Below are 19,525 nucleotides of genomic sequence, written 5' to 3'. Positions count from 1 at the left end.
CACATCTTTGTCTGTATCACTCAGCTGCAAGCCAATGTGTTTCTTCTGAAGACATATATCCTTTTTTAAAAACGTATCTAAAATAAATAATAATATAAATAATTATAAAAAAAAAATTTTGCACAACAGTTGGGCACTACAGTTTTTAGCAGTCATGGCTCAAACTGGAGTAAAAAGTGGGGATTAATACACATTATTTGATATTTCCAGCACTGTGTATGTGTATATGTAATTGTTTTAGAATAAATAAAGTGCCGACGTTCACTATACTAAAGGGAAATGTCACACAGTGGAACCATGTGGCTCACTAATATGCTTTCAATGGCTATTGGACAACAATGGAGGTCTGTGGCACAAAGGGATTAGATATACATAAGATGTACTTGTTGACATTCTGCTGTAGTGCTTGATACAGACTTCATACAACAATTTTGAGCAAGTCGAAATTTCAGCTGGTTGCAATCTGCACCACTCACCGTTAATGTCAACTAAAACCCCCTAAATCTTACACACTGCTGCTATGAATGAATACTGTACAAAACATTTTTGTAAATACGTTTATTTGCTTTCTTGCTGGGAGTTAGATGAGAAGATTGAGTCCACGCTAAAGTCTGTAAATATGCATCTACAGCCACTAATCTACCATCTTAGTTTAGCACAGAAACTGGACACAATGGAAAACACTTATTCTGACTGAGGACATTTGAATAGTTTCTCAGCACAGTCTTGTTTCAAACACACTATTCTTGAAATCCAGGTCGTCCCCCAGGTGGAGGAGCCTGACTTTGAACCCCAATGCAGCCCCACCTGTCCACATGTCCTTGAACAACACACTTAATCCACTGACCCCGCGCCCCAAACCAGAGGACGAACAGAGGATTTCTCCTTTGGGTTGAGACTAATATAGTTACATAACATCAAAAAATCACACATACTTTAGTAAATGACTTGATTAACATCACTAAACTGCTTATTTACTTGAAAGAACATTACAATATCAATTACAAGGACACTGTTTTCATTGCCATTAAGTTGGATCAAACATCAATACTGCTCTCTATTTTATATTCATTACTTTTCTGCATAGACTCATCACCATTCTGAGCGTGTTTGTGTATTTACACGTAACAATCAGGATTGGATGGGCGGAAAAAAAATAAAAAGGCATTTGAAAAGTTTTGACATTCCTTTCAGATAAGCCTTAATTACGCCTGTAAAGATTTTCAATTTGGAACTTGACTTGAAAATAGATTGCAGCGAGCTTCCATCTTCCCATTAGCTAGCAATCCTGAAATCTCATCTACAACATTAAAAACATTTTGCCTCCAATCAATACGCCGCTATTCACATTCCCACAAAAGGCAAGACAACAATTGCCGATTGAGTGCTTTTCACTGAGCTGAAACTTACTGATGCAAAAACAGGTCAGGGTCCGTGCTCTTGATGTGATTATCTTTAAGCCACCAGCACGCCCCCCCGATCAAAGTTAATTTCAGAAGTTGGGATAGTTTGGATGGAATATTAAAACTTTGTTTAAGAGATAGATATGCGTGGACAATCGGCAATCACAAGCGGTGCAAAGAGTAAAGACAATCATTGTAAATCACAGGATTAAAGGGGGAAACAAATAACGTGTCAAGAAAGTGTTCACTAATTTTAAATGGCCGGCATTACAAATTACAAATCAAGACTGCAATACCCTCCTGAGACCCAGAAATTCATATTTGTCCTCTGTGGAGGAAATGACACTGAGGCCTTTATTTTAAGCAGCATGCATGCAGTCTATTTGAGTCTTGAAGTTCTGATCAAAGGACATCCTGAGCTTTCTAGTGATGTTAAGCATTTAGAGGTGTAACCAACAAAACACATCTTTTGTCTCATCAAAAAGGGGGGGGAATTTTATTAATGAGAGTCTTAATTAAATTATATAATTTTTTTAAAACTGTATGTTAATTTCAAAATACACACTTTAACCCAAGTCCTTTGTTGGGGGCAGTGGAAATCCCATCTAGTCATTTTCAACTATTTTCCATACTTTAGGAAATAGAAGTAAAAAAGAGCTAGGCGGTACAGCAGGCTGTTCAATAATCAGAGGAGGGCAAATAGTGACACCCCAGTGTCCATTTTGGATCAGAAGTGACCAATAAACTGGGAAGATAATGGAAAACCATGATGCAGCCCATTGGTTTGTGGATTTCTGTTTTGACTGGTGGATCTATATTTATTGTTTCAAAAATACAAATAGGTGTAATAATAACAAGCACTGGATTTAGTAATATGTCATTGTGTTCATATAAAAAAGAAAATATAACTTTTTCATCCAAAAAAAAAAAAAAAAAAAAATTAGGGGAAGTATCCCCCTGGTTCCCCAGCAGAGGTTTGGGCTAAGCCCCCATTGTCATCAAATCCTTGAAACGCCCCTATATCCCAATTACTTCAATTATTCAAAAAAAAAAAAAAAAAAAGAGAGAAAACCTCAACTTTTTTTCCTTCAAGAAAATAAGATAATATTTCTCTTTTACTCCTTCAATTTAATTGAATTAGTAGTAAAAAAAAAAAAAAAAAAGAGTCAAGGGACAAGTGTCACGCTAAAAGCCTTTAAAATGTTCTCAACCTTGTCTGCTAGTCTCGCACAGCGATGTGCTTCATTGGATGTGTGCACGCCCACTCTGCTGAGATGTGAAAAGGAGGTAAGAAAGCTACAGAGCGAGCTGCAGTGAGGTCTGGCCTGGGACTCTCGACTCATTAAGGTGCAGAAGGCGGCTGGTCGGGGCTGCCCGTGTGGAGAGAGCTGCTGATTAAAACTGGAGCTGCTGGCGAAGGTCCCTGACACTGAGGCTGGACCCAATACCACCATGCAGTGTGGACAGGATGAGAGGTCAGAGAGCAGGGCGCAATGGTCGGCCCAAGCTGGTAACGATCCATGTGAGAAGAAACAACCATGAACTGTCTGACTACTGTTGTTACAAGTATGGGGTCTGTGAGACAGTGCAGCAGAGAAACTTTTAGAGTTATTTAAAAACTGGAGAAATACCTAAACTGAAATAATTAAGAAAATTAATTTTACTTTACCACACAACCTAGACTTAGGTGTAAAAACATACAATTGGGAGATACATTTCTAAACATTTTTGGAATAGTTTCACATTTTGGGAATAACACATCAGATTTTTATGAGCATTCGGTTAGATGAGAAGATTGAAAATACTCCATCTAAGCTACAGCCTGGAGATAGTTATCTTAAGCCTTGTTTACACAAGGCTGTCCAGTTCAGTTTGGTTTATTTCATAAAACATTAGAAATGTTATTTTGGGGTTTTCATAATCCAGAGCTGTGGATGGAACCAACAGAACTGCTTCTTTCCATCCTGTTCTTTCATTACCCCTCTGTTTCCCAGCACACTGACCAAATACTAAAAGGTGGTGGTAGAATTACTACAGCCCGCTGATTGTTGTTATGATGACAGCAGCGCATGTAGATGCAGTAGCCAGAAGCTCCTCAAATCCTTGCAACTTATATACCATATTTTTCTATTTTTTCGACTCAATGGACCCTTCTGCTGAAGCACGACTTTTCTACGATAGAGAAGCACTTATTAACACCAGGAAAAGTTGTGTACGTTTTGGACTGAATGCAGCACGCCATGAGAGGAGACCGGAGGGGGGAAACAAAACTGAAAGCACTGGGTGAAGAGAGGGAGGAGAGTCGGCATCAGGGCGAGGCTGGCCTGAGTTGGACCGAGAGCTGTTCCTCTACCAAGCCTTCTTCAGGCTAATGTCCGCTCGCAGGAGAATAAAGGGGATAAAATGCGATCGAGGCATACTCAGCAACAGGAAATCAGAAATTGCTCTGCGCACATCTTCACAGACACATGGTTAACCCCTAACATCTCAGATCAAGCTAAGTGGGCAGACCTTGTTCAGAGCCGACAGGACACAAGACTCTAAAGAAGACTAAAAAAATGCACTGCAGAAATTGTATGATGCCATCAGCAGCAACATGCCTGAACAACTGGATGAATTTTCATAGTAAATGGTGATTTTAATCAACTCATCCTTCAACTCCAAACATGTAGCACATCAAGGACAAATTTTAATGTAATTTTTTAAAACTATGTTTAAAAAAGGACTAATAAATCTACCTTGCACCTTGATTGGTCAAGAGAGGAGTGTCACTCTTGCTTTACAAGAACTCAACGTACAAAGCAACTATTTTTGTAAATATCCCACTAATTGTGACACTCGGGCCTGTTCTATTTTTTTTCTGGAAATGTCAGCATACAACCCTGTTCTGTATACAATCAGCAACGTGAAGACATCCTCTGCATTGTCGGTTAAGAAAAAATACAGCAAGACCTGGAGAGAGCAGTGACACGGCTTTAAGCATAGGGTAAAACTCCTGCCTACTACTGTGTGCACTGGAAACGCAAACAGTCAGTTCGGGTAAGCTTGATGGAAAATATCCCACGGTGAGAGACGGGTGGGTCATATGTAACAAAGCAGCGTTCTGAGAAAGTTGTTAATCACTTTCAGAAACTTGCAATAATCCAACTTTTTCTTCACCTCTCTTTTTCTCTCTCACACAGCAAGCAGCTTTATTATTAGCGGCTGTGCTGAGGCTTTTCGTTATACGGCCTTTGACCAGGAAAATCTGTTGAAGTATGACATGTTTGACTCTCTGGTCCTAATGCTAAAAAAATTCCCTCTGTGAATATGTAGGCCTGACACTGTGCTCTAACAGCAAGCATTTGCCTCTCTGTCTGCACAGAAACCGTTTATTATGCACTTCTGTCACAATGTGTAAAAAAACTACTGTACCTATCAGCTATGCGCACATGTTAACAAACTATGTAGGATATCAGCTGTGCACATCATTCTTGAAACGTAATGGGTGAGTATTTGCTGTGTCCCTGTGTTTGGGCTTTTTAAACAGAAAGCACATGTTTTATATTGTGATATTTCCTGAAAATTACATACTATGTTGTCAACAGCAAGTAGGTTGTTATTAATGATACTTACTACGGAAATTTTCAGTTCTGGTTTGCACTTGGGGTTCAGGTCATTGAGAAACGCATATGTTTATGGGTCGGGTGTCGTTTATGGGTGGTAGGGTGGATCTGTTCTCATGCAGGCTTTAACAAACCCTGACTCGCGCATCACTATAGGTTATATACCCGTGTTAAGGTAACTATTTTGTATCAATTTAACAAAAGAGACCATTTGTTATAATAAGTGAGCTTTAGAGGTGCTGTTTTTTTTTAAGTTCTGGACAGTCAGACAGTTTTTAAGTGTTTTTCCCAAAACTGAACTATTTATTTAAGGATATATTTGAAAAAAATGTGGATGATGTAAAATTTATGTAACACCATATTTTTAGATTTGATCAGCACCGTAATTTCATCCCTCTTTAAAAGATGATTCATTGTATTTTATCTTTTTTTTACATTTAATTATATAGTTTTGTTTTTTCATTATTTTATATGTATGGCTGCTACAGGGTTCTGGATGGTTTTTGTTCGAGTAAAAACGAAAATTAAATAGGTAAAAAAAAATATACTGTAAAGAAGAACCACTTCAGTTGCAAGAACATTTTTCTATAAATCATTTAACATTCATTTATTATTTAGAAAACCCTTTGGGCATATTTGACACAACCCGAGGTGTGTATATTACTGCTATTTTTTTCTCACTTCTTTTCAGTCAAACGTGAATATATACATTTCAGAGCCACAGCTCTGGGCAGGTAAGAGGTCACTGTTTGCTCAAGGACACTTTGACAGCAGTTGGAGGACCACTGACTGATTCTCTGATTGTAAAGCGGTCTGTCTAACCACCAGGTCACCCTGTCACGCTGTTCTCAGTACAAACCCGGCTCTTTATGTAGCATCAGTAGGAGCAACTGAGGGTGAGAGTCCTGAAGTGTTACATACATGCAGGAGAGGCTGCCTGTTTTCTCCATATGGCCTCTCACCACCTGTGATCGATACGTTTCTATGAAAGCACTTAGGACTGTCATCAGCTAGAATCACCAGGCACCAACGTCAGCAAGAGGGAGAGATGAGAGACAAAGAAAGGTGAAAGGGCAGAGACCACTAATGAGAACTGGCATGAGGCCCAACCCTGCAGCTGATCAATACCACTCTGAAGCAGAGAACTGTGCATTACAATCATATTCACTGATCCCTGATTGATAAAGACCAATATGCAACCAGAACCTACAGAGATCAGAAAAAGAGAATGCAACTCACATTGTTCTACCTTTGTATTAAAGCATCTGATGTATACCCAAACATACATACAACACACAAACAAGACTTGCCAGTTACTAAATCAGTTTCAACTCAACAAGGACTGGAGGGATAAAACATGAAACATGTATCTATATTTTGTCAAACTTAGGTTCATTCTAATTACATAATTTAGGATTTGTTTACATTATTTATTTTCTCTACAAATGTACAATCTCCATTAGTATTAGCCTCAACTCTATTAATATGGCAAACACCCTTGCCACACTGCCTCTTATTTTGGGGTCTGTGTTAACAGGTAAGCACTGCTGGCATGAGCAGCGCTGCTCAGGTACAACTCAGCTGCTGCTCAGCTGCAACACATCTAGAGCTTCAAAGTCTCACTGATTGTTTCTACATGATGTACGGTTTTCAGCAAGAATAGATGGTGAAAATGTTTTTTTGATAATTTTTTTGACATTATACCATCTTTCGTGACAGTTTAAATGTCTAAATACAAATATATTTGAATCTCTTAAGTTGTTCAAACAAGGCTTTGTATCGTGACATATTTGCATGACCATGTTGTTGACAATACTGTAGCTTGCACTGCTTCACAAATAAGTCGAGTATTGGCTTTTAGTTACAGCAGCAGGCAGCTCTGCAGCAACGTCACCCAACAACACTGTCTATGTAAATCACTTGGAGTGTGCATCCGCAGCAGTTCAGTGAGGTAGCCATCACAAGGCAGTGTGTCCCGGGCAAAAAAGGGACACCACTTTGGTAGCATGGATCTCAAATGTCGTATAAAAAATGTAACTTAAAAGACTAGTTTTGGAAGTTTGCATCAGATTTACATTTTAGTGCTATCATAGGTTTGCAGCTATTCATCCAAGCCCAGTATCCCCAGAAAATACATTCCTACTGAATAATTTTCACCGCCTGATTTATGCTAAATGTTGAGTGCTAATGCCACATTCACTTTTTATTGTTTAGACCGCAAACCTAAGCACTTGTGTCAGAAAAAAACACTTTGCCCAACAAGTGCCCTTGTTGTGATTCAAAGTTAGAGATATTGGGTATTTCTTACAGTGACAGTGACTAGCAATAAGACACAGCAGGGCTGTGGCTTAGGAGCCAGAGCGGGTCGTCAACTCATCCAAAAATCTGCGGTTCAAGCCCCAACATTTCCAGTCTGCATGTACAAGTATACCAACACGAATACCAAATTGCTCCTGATGGCTGTGCGTGTGACTATGACAAGTAGTGTAAAAGCACTTTCAGTGGTTGACAGACTAAGGCACTATACAAGAGCAAGTCCATTTACCATTTACAATAACTCCCACTCCCAAAGAACTACAGACATTTCAACACACCGCTGGCAAAATGGCTGTAAAACCAGGCAGATACATCTAAATAAAATGCCACTGCTGCAACTGTTTCAGCTCATTTAAAAGGAGCTATACACAGTTTGTTTGTGAATGGTTTCACTTGTTAAAAGGTGCAATAATATAACACAGCATAAGTAGCTTATTCAGTATTATTGTTTAAATTGTTTTCATAAATTAAGTGTAATGTAAGAGTAATTTAGAGAAGTGGAAAATAAGCATATAAGTAAAGTAATCTCCCTAAACTCTGCACTCTTCCCAGGCTTAAAGAAGTATTTCACCAATATCAACAAGGTCCTGACATAAAACTAGGCTGTTGCTACAGTAGAAAGATGCAAATACTTTTGAAACTGGTGCTACATATTTTGAGAAAAATGGTGCATTTGCTCAAAAAGTAGAAAACCTTCAACCTTCAGAATGCACCACGCCTGACGTTATGTGGAATGGTCTGTGGGAAACAATGACGGCTGGACGGATTTCACATTACAGTTAAACGGTGCGCTAAAAGATGTTTTTTGTTTTGCTTGAGGTGAGAAATATGCAACACAGTGACAGAATCTCGGTTTTCGTTTTCACTTAAACAGGAAGCATTATGGCGCCTTCTTCCTGTTCACAAGCTCTTGCCATTATGGCAAAACAGGGTATTAGAAAACATTTCTGAAAACATTTTATGTGAGAAATGGGTAGTGCAGTAACATAATCTTGATTTATATTTGATTAGCACTGCTTAGTTTTACCATTTGATGGGATTTTGGTCCAAGTTTGACATTCGGTGTAGGGGTGGGGGTTATGATCAGCTGTACTAAGCAGGTAATACAAAATGTGGAAGAAACGCCTGTAGTTCAAGCAGCAGCCCAAGAGACAGCAAAATAATGTAAACTACATCATTCAATGGAGTTTCACTGAGGGTGAAGGAGGGATATCTAGGAACTGGTTAGATGGAGTTTACCACAGTCCATCTACACATATCAGCCATTGTTTTTATATAAAGTTGGTTAAAATCAGCAAAGTATCCCTTTAATGTTGGCTTTAAAAACCCATACAATAATCACATAGAGCTGGGTGATATACTGATGTATCAATATTGTGATATAAGACTAGATATCGTCTTAGATTTTGGATATTGTAATATCGTATAAGACCGCATTACTGTAAAGAAATTTAATATTTTGAACTTACCAGACTGTTATAGCTGTCCTAATATTTTACCCACTTGTCAACATTATTGATGATTATTTATTGGAAAGATCATTGTGTAAAAAATTTGTGAAAGCACCAATATTGTCACAATAATGATACAGCAATTTAGTAAAAAATGATGTTTTGATTTTCTCCACATCACCTACATTAATTCCCGAACCTTAACCAAATGTTTCTGTTGCCTGCTTTCATAAGCCATAATGCTTTCATATTGTCAAATAATGGCATTAAACATAATGAGGGTTTTTGCAGACTCATCCAGCATCAACATCTGCTCTCTACAGAGGTGTTGACCAAGTGACAGGTTTGTTATGAGCGCTGATTTAAAACAGGATTACTGATTCAAGGGTTTGCCGAAGTTACCTCAATCATAAATTCTATATTTAGATATTTTAAAGTAAGTCTTGGATGAAATAATTAACAAAACATGTCAACAACACAGCACATGAACACATACAGGTATTCCAACAAAGGAAACAAAGGAGCTGCAGTGGTTTTGTTTAGCAATCATATATGTTGTACATTTTTAATATGTTAAACATAAAATAAAACAGTGTTCTTTTCCATGCAAAAGGTAAGATTGGAGCTCAACAAGATATGTTTGATCCTATAGTTTGATCCCTGCACTCAAGGTTTCCCACACATTTATTTATTTGTTGTGGCCTGCCACAATTTAATCATTTGTGGAGTGCAAACTGTACGCTAGGCACAGATGGAGCTAAAAGTGCGCATTTAGTTGCAGCAGCTGCACCTCTCATCCATTGATCTGATGTGATCTTTTTCAAACAGACTGAGAGTTTAATAATCCCTCTCAAAATTCACAAACTGCTGCAGAGGCAAAAAAAAACCCCCAAAAAACTCACGCAGAGCTCCGCCTGCGCTGCATTCACAGACCAACAAAAACCTCCAAATTCAGAGAGGGGACGGAGTATGATACAAAGGGACATACACATTTAAAAGATAATAAAATGATGAACGTTTGCTGTTGTTGTTGTCAGTCCCTCCGAGGTTAACATGTGGCTAGTTTAAGGGGGCACAATCTGGCCTGGAAGCAGTCATGTCTGATTAAAAAAACGAACCCTTTTCATGGCCCTAACTCCAGTGGAAAAACAGCGATGGGCTGCCAAAAAACACCACTGGTTTTGTTTATTGGTCTTCAACAGTGGTCTGCAGTTTAGCAGGTGTCTCACCTCAGTGACCCACGATCTCCGTATGACAAAGTCAGCTTATATACTATGATAGGTATGAAACATACAAATATAAGGCATTTGTGGTTTGCAGAAACATACAATGCTAACATTTTCTTCTGGTGACTGGGTTACAAACAGTAGTTATTCAATGAAACTAATGATGAAAAATGTGCCTGCGTCTGAGAAGCAGTCATATATAAAACTACTGTGTGTCAAACACATTTGGCACATGTAAAAGCAGAAAATCTAAACCTGTCTTTACTCATATGATGGTACAGAGCATTTATAAAGAAGTCTTTGCAATGTGTGAATCATCTAACACACAAAAAAGAAGAAATAAAGAACGCACTGTTCATTATATTTGTTAATTTTGCCTGCTGCACTCTTTTTGACTTGTTTTTATGCAGCAGTTAGCTAATGTAATGAGAAAAGATGGGCAGAGAAAAAAGAAGCATTTCCCCTGACGTTATTCATTAAATGAGTTTACGGACAAATTTGCATTCTTACATTTGGACAGCATTTTGTTTTCGCAAAAATGTTTTTATGTTCCAAAACTTTTGTGAATTCAACAGGGAGGCGAGAAATTATCTAGTTTAATTCTAACAGCTGCCAGTCATATTCACTCACAATAAACTAATAATGGAGAGATTTGAATGGATTACAGTAATAACTCTGATTATACATGGATGGATTTTGTTGGAAAGTGAGATTTTCACAATTAAAAAGTATACCACTAACTGTAGTACCAAGGTTAATCTGATAAGAAATGTGTATTTTTTCAAGTATGAATAGTGTTTTGAAGCTAACTCTTATATAGGGAACATATACATTGGAAGTAGGATATAATGTCTCAAAATAAATCAGATCCCAGCTCCCAAAGCCGTAGAGACATCCCACAGCAGACTGAACCTCATGGGGCAACTCTGTGCATTCATTTTTATACTGAAACCTTTTGCCCGTCAGTCACCGGGAGAAGTGCTCTCCTGGCGTCCTCATCAAAGAACTCATCATACAGGTTAGAACGAAGCCACAGGTTGCGCTTTCAGATTCTGCAGCAATCAAACAATTGATCTAACATGCAGGTTTGGAGGCATCAAGAACAACACACTGTTCCGACTGTCAGCTGCATGACTGGCTGTATCATCCTCACCTGGCCAGTCAAGCACAAGATACAGTAACAGGAGCACAACAGGGGATACATGAAAAGCAGGAGCCTGGCGTTGATTCTAACGCTGACAGGGACACTGCACTGATCCTAGCAAGGAAGAACCAGGAATAAATTATATGCCGAATACAAGTGGCAACCTCCGAGGCTGAAATATAAATCCAAGTTGTGCCAAGAACCAAATTATATTCCAAGGGTTTTATCTAGAACAGGGGGTTCCAGGGGAACCAGGGGCTCTCTTAAATTAGTAGTTGACTACAATACCCATAGATCTCTCTGCCACTAACCATGGTTTTAGTTCTTCATTAAACTGTGTCTTTCAAAGAACACTTGAAGAACGTCCATCACAACCATATGGTTAGTGAATTTCAAATAACTAACCAGTTTACATTTTGTTAGGGCTAAAAATTAGGGAATATTTAACAGCGGGACACTTGACTGACTGGCTGTCTGTGAGGCGTCGCTACAGACTGTGAGTCAGATCCACACCTCGCTCCTCCACAGCTCCAAACTTTCGTTCAAATATGGTTAATCGGCACCAAAAGAATCAAGAATCAAAAATTGCTGAACTCAAGGCTTCAGCGTCAAAGTAGATATGTATCTATGGTCAAATATTCAGTTTAAAGAGTCTTCACTGGGGTGAGATTATGAATAAATTCCTGGAATAGAGTAATTTTCTTTGCAAACCAATTTTGGAAAGCATCGCTCCAAATTGGCCATTTGTTTCAACATCTCTGAAACAAGGTAAAACATACCACTGCATGTCTAAAGAATGAGACAACAAGACAGAGCCACCCTAAAAAATAATTGTTTTACATCACACTGCACAACATCCATAACTTTAAACTTTGGAGGAAATGGCAGATCTTTAATTGATGCATATGCAAACCTCATTCTTCCTGGTATGCAGTGAGAACTTCATATAAATCCAAATAAATTATTTACACATCAGGTTAAGTTAGACGGTGTCAAAATTCTTAAGAGGTACAACCTGAGCAACCTGAGAAACCTAATCAACGCTTCTGTTTCTCAGAAAATGTGTTAGCTCATTACATGGATGACAACAGAGCTGGAGCCAAACAAAGCAGGCTGATAATAGTTTATCACAGATATATATTTATCTCAAACACGGCTGTGGTACAAGATGTCAAACACAACTGGTACAAGTTCATACAAAAATTCAATTGTGAAAATCACAGTTTGTGACCGTGCCTATTTCTTTCCAAGGAGCTGTGACTTAATCAGGTCTTATCATCACCAACCAGCAGAGACTAAAAAAAGGACAGCAAACTTGATTAAACAAATAATATATAATGTGTTAATTTTTAAGCTTTAGAGGTGCTGGTAGGTGGATTGTGTTAACGTCAAAGAGCCAGGCTAGCTGTTTCCAGTCTTTGTACTGAGCTAATCTAACTGTGGGCTGTGGCTTCATATTTACAATACAGACGTAAGAGTGGTATCAGTGTTTGTGTTTCCTGTGTACATTTCACTGCTACTACCAAATACGTGCAGATCGCAAAAAGAAAACAAAATGTTAATATTGGCTAATGTCATTATAAAATTCTTAAAAATCAAGAACAGTATCAATAAAGATTTAAGCTCAACAATAACACGTATACACACTTTTTAAATTGTTGAAGTTTGGCACCTTGTTTTTTTTAACTATTTTGTATTATTTTTTTTTACTGTTTACTATTTACATTGTTCTTTTGCTTGCTTATCCTGTACACACCTGGCTGCTGTAACAATGCAAATGTCCCCATTGTGGGACTAATAAAGGACTTTCTTATCTTAACTTAGACTAAAGAGGGAGCCCTCTGTGCATGCATTAATTTCATACGTATTTTTGCTCATTTTCTGAAAGCTTGGACATTGGAGGTAGTGAAATGCAGAACAAACAAGATACTATCACAGGACAAGACAGAGACATTTAAAAAATGCCAGAACGGAACAAATGGGTAATATTGTGGAAATAATTCTCCATCATGCATCCACAAATTGCTATGCATTTAATGGCCTCACAGACCAGGGCCATTTCCGATGCTACCTCCATTAAAAGGAGTATTTTAAAGGCCCCCATCACCTCGTTTGTTGTTGTGTGAAACTTTCAACTCTGCCCCCTTGTGCCATCTATTGGCTATATGGAAGTGTGAGGGTAGTGACATTACGACAACTAAAACAGACAAATCTATTTTCATGCAAATGGAATACAAATGGGTCCTAATTTGGAGCACTATTGTTTAAAGAAACAGAGAACTCTATTTATACAGGGGTAAGTTGGACCCATTAACCACCCCTCCATATCTTCCAGCTCTTTATTTTACGAAATTACCTGCAGTGTTTTAACCTGACGCCATCCAGCAGAGTATCATACGGCTGCTACGGGTTCCGTCCAACTGCATTATCAACTGATGCCACCTATGTGAGTATTATACTGCCGCGCTATGTGTTATCCAGCGCACCAGCAGCATATCATACCAGGCGGCAGGAGGTTTTTGGCATCGTCGAAATCACAAACAAAGCGGCAGCATATGACGACTTAGGAAGAAGAACAGGCTGGATGATTACATTTGAAAACCTGGACTAAACCAGCTAGCAGATGTTAACAGGAGAAGAATTTAATCTGCAACAAGAATATGCTGTATCTGTTCCACAAATTTAAACCTGACTTTCTATAAGGCTTTTGTGCATTATTATACAGCCAAGAGAAATAGTCAAGGTCATCTGTAATGTGCACTAATTAATATCTTGTGATTGTTTAAACAAGAGTACAGCAAATTTGCCCTAAGGTGCTCAGTGGACATAAAAGTTTGAATGCATCAAGAGACCACCACATGACAAATAAGGAAAGACAAAGAGTCTTGAATACCAATGACCTGTTACATAACCTGAGACAGGGAAATATTCAGATAAGGCTATTTCATAGTTAGCAACACTGCTCTGATGTCAATTCACTGACATCAGAGCAACGAAAACACTGATAAGAGCAAAATATGATTTATTTTTTAATGACTGTGCTTCGAACCAGAGAGGAATCAATAAGCAGTGAATCACGGACACGATTTATATTGTTATCAGCTGTGTACACTCAGGCACATCTTCACGCCTACTCAGAGAGCTCAGATTGTATGGAGGAACATAATTACTGAAGTACATTACAGTTAAAACATTTTAATAATTAAACCAATTACGCGGTAATTTACAGTCACTTCTAAAACACACACCAATCAAGACCTGGTTGTATAAACAGAGATGCAGAGATTAAAGATGCCCTATTATGCTCACTTTCAGTATCATATTTGTATTTTGGGGGTCTACTAGAATAGGTTTACATGCTTTAATGTTTAAAAAACACATCATGTGTTTCATACTGCCCTTTGCCACACACCTCTATATAAAACAGTCTGTCTGACCTTATGTCCCGCCTCCTGAGAAGCCCAGTCTGCTCTGACTGGTCAGCTGGCTCTCTCTATGCACACTCTTTTCTTTTTGTTACATTGTGATGTCGCCAAGAAGGAAAATAAAAAGGAAAATAGGAAAGGAAAGGGAATACCCAAAAATCATAATAGGGCCCCTTTAAACAAGCACTCATGATAGCTCTTGGGGGCTGAATCGAGTGCCCCAAAACATTTAACTCAAATCAAATGTTTTTTTGACCACCTTGTTGACATGTACGGACGTATCTGCCTGACAGGAAGCAAAACTTCTTTCTCCACTGAGGCATGAAGAAACAAGTACGACCTCAGTAGGCTTCACCGCAGACGGACAGAGAGCAAAACATACAGTGTGCATTTTCTGTTTCAATCCAGCCTCATGCAGCGGGCTGCCAGCCGGCCTTTTCCAGTCTGCAAATGCAAAGGCAGATCAAAACACTGGAAACACAGTCACATCCTGGCCACAGGCCCAGACCGCAGAAACAGCAGCAGCCATAAAGACAGAGGTTGTAGGCCATACAATGGAGACACCCTATGAATTAGTAATGATTCAAATCATACTGTTTGCTCCAGATTTCGATAACCCATTTTGGCCGTCTCAAAAACCTGCAGAACAACTGCTGCATATTTTCCATGTAAAAACTGAGCCTGTGATGCTGAAGAACCACAGCTGCCAGTCCCACACAGCCACAACACTCATTAAACAGTAATGTGAGTGTGTATCAAATATAGCTTCAGGTAAAACAATTCAAATGTTTTACGGACACACACAAAAAAGTCTGTTAGTGTGGCAGCAAACACAGCAGAGACATACGGAAGTATTGGTTTATTAAATATTCACTCCTCTTGCCTGGTGAGAAACACAGAGTGAACTCTCAGAAGACCAGTGTTTAATGGGATTACCATATTCAGAAAAGATTGACTCATTTCCACCCAGCTGTAAACCTGCTGCGCTGACAACCAGACCCAGCAAGACCCAGGAGACAAGCTAATATCTGAGAGAGAGACTGAAGCAGGAATTTAGCTTACAGGGAAATTTATATTTCTCAGCCTGTGTGTGATTCTCATATTTCCGTGCTTTCTCTATTGGTCAAAATAACATTTAAATGTACTCCTGGATTGAAGAGATATGGTGATTACCAACAATGTTGAAGGGCAAAGAGCACAAGCCTCCAATACCTTCCCAAAACAATGGAAAAAAAGTGAATACTGTCACTCATAGGGACAAAGTGACATAATTCTGTCATAATGTTAATTTGTAACAGTACTGACAAAATATTTTCCCACCAGATGAGAAAAACCTTAAATGGAAGCCAAATAACCTAATTTGTCCTTCAGTTTGGAGATTTTGTTAAATGATTTCCATTAGTTTTTTGGAAAAGCTGTAGTCGGCTTGTGATCCTTCCCTCTATTAACACGTTTGCTGGCAGTTGTTTCCGATATCTCCACAACTGGGATTGCTTGAAAATGATGTTGAAATGTTATATTGGACAAAAATATAAAAATAACAACCATGTTGACAACTACTGTAAGTTATCACTATGGGAGTGCTTGCAGTGCATATTATATTCAGTGGTTTATTATTCCTCTGAGAGCACTCTGAACAAGAACCATAATCCAACTGCAACACAAAGCTTTTGAGGTTCGAACTACTTTCAATTACCAAAATAAAGTGTGAGTATTGCTTGCTCATCGATCTTTATTCTCACAGGTCTGTTTCCTGGTGGCAGACTTTCTTCTATTTTTTAATCTTTTACTCACTGAGGACGATCTTTAGAGAGAAAGAATATAGAAACAGATGAGTGGGCCCTCACATTCCCCGAGTGTATGCTTTAGCGGTTTAGATGAAGTCCATGTCAGTACCATTCATCTGGCTGCCAAGATGTTAGGGCCCACCGCTGACTGATCAATTGGAGTCCCTCAAGGAATCATACAGCCTTATAAGTGAAAGGCTACTGAAGTTATTAAACCCAGGGACAGCAGCGGTAGAGCGGCAGAAAAAGACTTATACATGGACTCAAAGCCCTCTGCAAAGAAAGTGTTGTCTTGACATGGTTACTCATTCTCTAGACAGTCACTGAGAATGTAATAAGGGATGTTCAGACACACCATCAAAGAACCATTATAGTCTTTTTCTCATTTCATCACATGCAATTTCCTGCCACTTTTGGTGAATAACACTGTATGTGCATTTTTCCTTATTTCATTGTTACATTGCAAAATATAGCACAATACACTGCATTTTTCTACATTTCTACATTACTCAGGAACTACGGCAAACACTTGTATGAAAACAGTCTGGTACATGTATCCCATGACTGACTATCACTACACGTGATTAACATTCAGATTTGGAGACATTCTGTATATATAAAAAATGTATTTCACATGAAGAAAAAGGCTAAAACAAAGGCTCTGAATTAAAGAGATTTGTTGTTTTCAATCAGCTCTGTATCATAACAATGTGGGTAGTTTGTGTAAATGAGCTGTCTTAAACTTCCATCAAACCAGCACCCAGATCTCCCTGCTCATCTCTCAGCTCAAATTTTCACTGGCTCTAGAGCTGCTGCTCGAACTACAGATTGTACTTTTGCATTTTTGTAAGCCCACCACCACAAAGAAATAAACAGTATAGAAGTGGACCGTGAGAGAAACGCCCTCCTCTCTCTCAAACTCAGATCAAATGGTAAAACTAAGCAGCGCTGATCACATAAATACACTTGATACAAATCACTTTACTGCCCCAAATCTAACCTAAAATGTCTTCAGAAACATATTTTGGTACAGTGTTTGGCTGTAATACAATAATTTGTGAACAGGAAGTTGACTCCATACTGTTTCCTGTATGACATAAAAGTAGGTTGTAGAAACTGAGATTATACAGTTATATTAAGCCATGCTGATCTAATATGAGCCAAAATTCTGTTAATGTCATCCCTACTCTTAACTAGAGCTAGCTGTCACACACACATTAAATCTGTTCTTGCATCTCTCGTTTGGCTTCCTGTAAAATTCAGAGTAAACCGCAAGATCCTGTTAATTACATATAAGGCACTGCATAATCTTGCACCTTAATTACGTTTTTGATCTTCTCTTTCCTTATCCTACATCTCCACCACTCTGATCCTCAAATGTTGGCCTTTTACCAATCCCCTGCTTTATCAGCCTGGCCAATTATTGGGGCCGATATTTGGCATTTTGCTGATTATCTGCATCAGCATTTTGCTTTAATGATTGCTGATAAATTTAATTAATTAAAAAGTGCATCGAAAGAGTCAACATGAAAGAAACGTTTACTTTGTAAAACCTCTGGGAGCTATTTTATTTTTTTCATTTTTATTTAAATTTTCACTTGAATTTCTAAAAAAGTTGGTGGGAACTTTCTGTATATGATGTCAAAAGTTTCAGTTTTGATTGAACGTTTGCTGAAGGCATTTAAACAAAGCTCTGTGTTGGAGTCTGATATTTTCCAAATTCAAAATACTGACTGAAAGATTTTCATTTTTATTGTAAATGCACATTGGCTCCAAACATCAGTTATCTGTATCATTAACTACACATCAATCAGTATCGGCCCTGAAAAACCAATATCAGTCAACACAAGCCCCTACATTTTACCCCCTTGAACCATCTTCCCCAATCTATCAAATTCTACGAATCTTTGGACTGTTTTAAGCAGCTGCTAAACCCCAACTTTATAGACAAGGCCTCCATAGATGATCCTAATGTTTTTTTTTAGTTTTGTCAGTATTTGTTTATATTGTAATTTATTTTTCTTCAGTCATTTTTTCATGTTTCATGTTTTCTGTGGTCATGTACAAATTTCAAAAGTATGTGTGTCTTTCTACTGCAGAGACAAACTAGTTTTATTAAAAGATTATCTTTCCAGCAGCGAAATACATACTTAACATCTAACTTTAATTACCATTTTAACTTCCTGACCATGACTGGATGTGTCTTGCTGTGGCTTACATGTTCTTGTTGTTATGTAACTACAGAGAATGTTAACTATTGTTTCAAAGTGTTTTTGGAAAAGAAAACCCAGCAATTAAGAATCACTTCTCCTTTCATATTTGTGCAATGTCTCATCTTAACTCTTCTACTGTTCTCTAATGTGAGATTATAAAAATAAAAATAAAAATCTTTCAAAATAGCCGGATGTTATAATTCTGTGCAACTGGGTTAAAAGGGATTTTTGTTTTCTTATTCACAGTCAGACTACATTTATTGAGCTCTTTTCTGTGCTACTGGGAATTTATTTGAAGCCAACAGGATATGAAGATGCGGCAACATTGATTTCTGTCAAATTATTGTTTGAATGTGAACACTGACTTTCTTCAGTGTTTTTGTTTCCAGCCCCAATATACTTTTCCTGTGTAGTTAAGTAAATAAGACCATTGGCATTAAGACTGAGATTTTATGGCATTACATTAATCTTGCACGGACATAACTATAGATACAGAGCATTAGTCATAAGCACAAATCGTGCAGACAACTATTTTTCTAAATGGTCCCTCTTATTTAAGAAAAAACAACAAGGCTGAAGGTCACAGCCGGCGGAGAAGAAATCAGAAAGACAGAAGGCAGTGGTGCTCATAGCCAGCCCTTTCCAATTTCATTCATACTAAGTTGCTTTGCCAAATATAGTATGTTGGAAGTATAATTGAAAGGTTTACTGGCAACATTTTCAACAATCCAGGAAGAGAGACAAGGAAATAAGAAGGAGTTTGAAATGGTGAGTGGGTCCCCGTTTTGTATTTGTTTCTCTTGTTGTGCAGAAATGGACATATGCATGCACAAGGACAAAACATAACACATTCATGACAGTGGTTTGGTAAGCCTCAAAGACACACACAATGAAAGGGCTGATTATTACGCATTTTTTGTGGCTGCTAAACCTGCACAAAAAGTAACCATGTACC

General features: G+C 38.2%; 1 protein-coding gene across 2 annotated transcripts in view; it reads right to left on the bottom strand.

The window, feature by feature from the left end:
- Positions 1 to 19,525, bottom strand: part of tafa3a (TAFA chemokine like family member 3a) — a 154,665-nt gene that overhangs the window by 12,994 nt on the left and 122,146 nt on the right. The window lies entirely within an intron of this gene.

The sequence above is a fragment of the Plectropomus leopardus genome, chromosome 2, assembly GCF_008729295.1.
Source record: "Plectropomus leopardus isolate mb chromosome 2, YSFRI_Pleo_2.0, whole genome shotgun sequence".
Lineage (NCBI taxonomy): Eukaryota > Metazoa > Chordata > Actinopteri > Perciformes > Serranidae > Plectropomus > Plectropomus leopardus.
The sequence above is the reverse complement of the archived record's forward strand: the minus strand, read 5'-3'. Positions and strand labels throughout refer to the sequence as shown.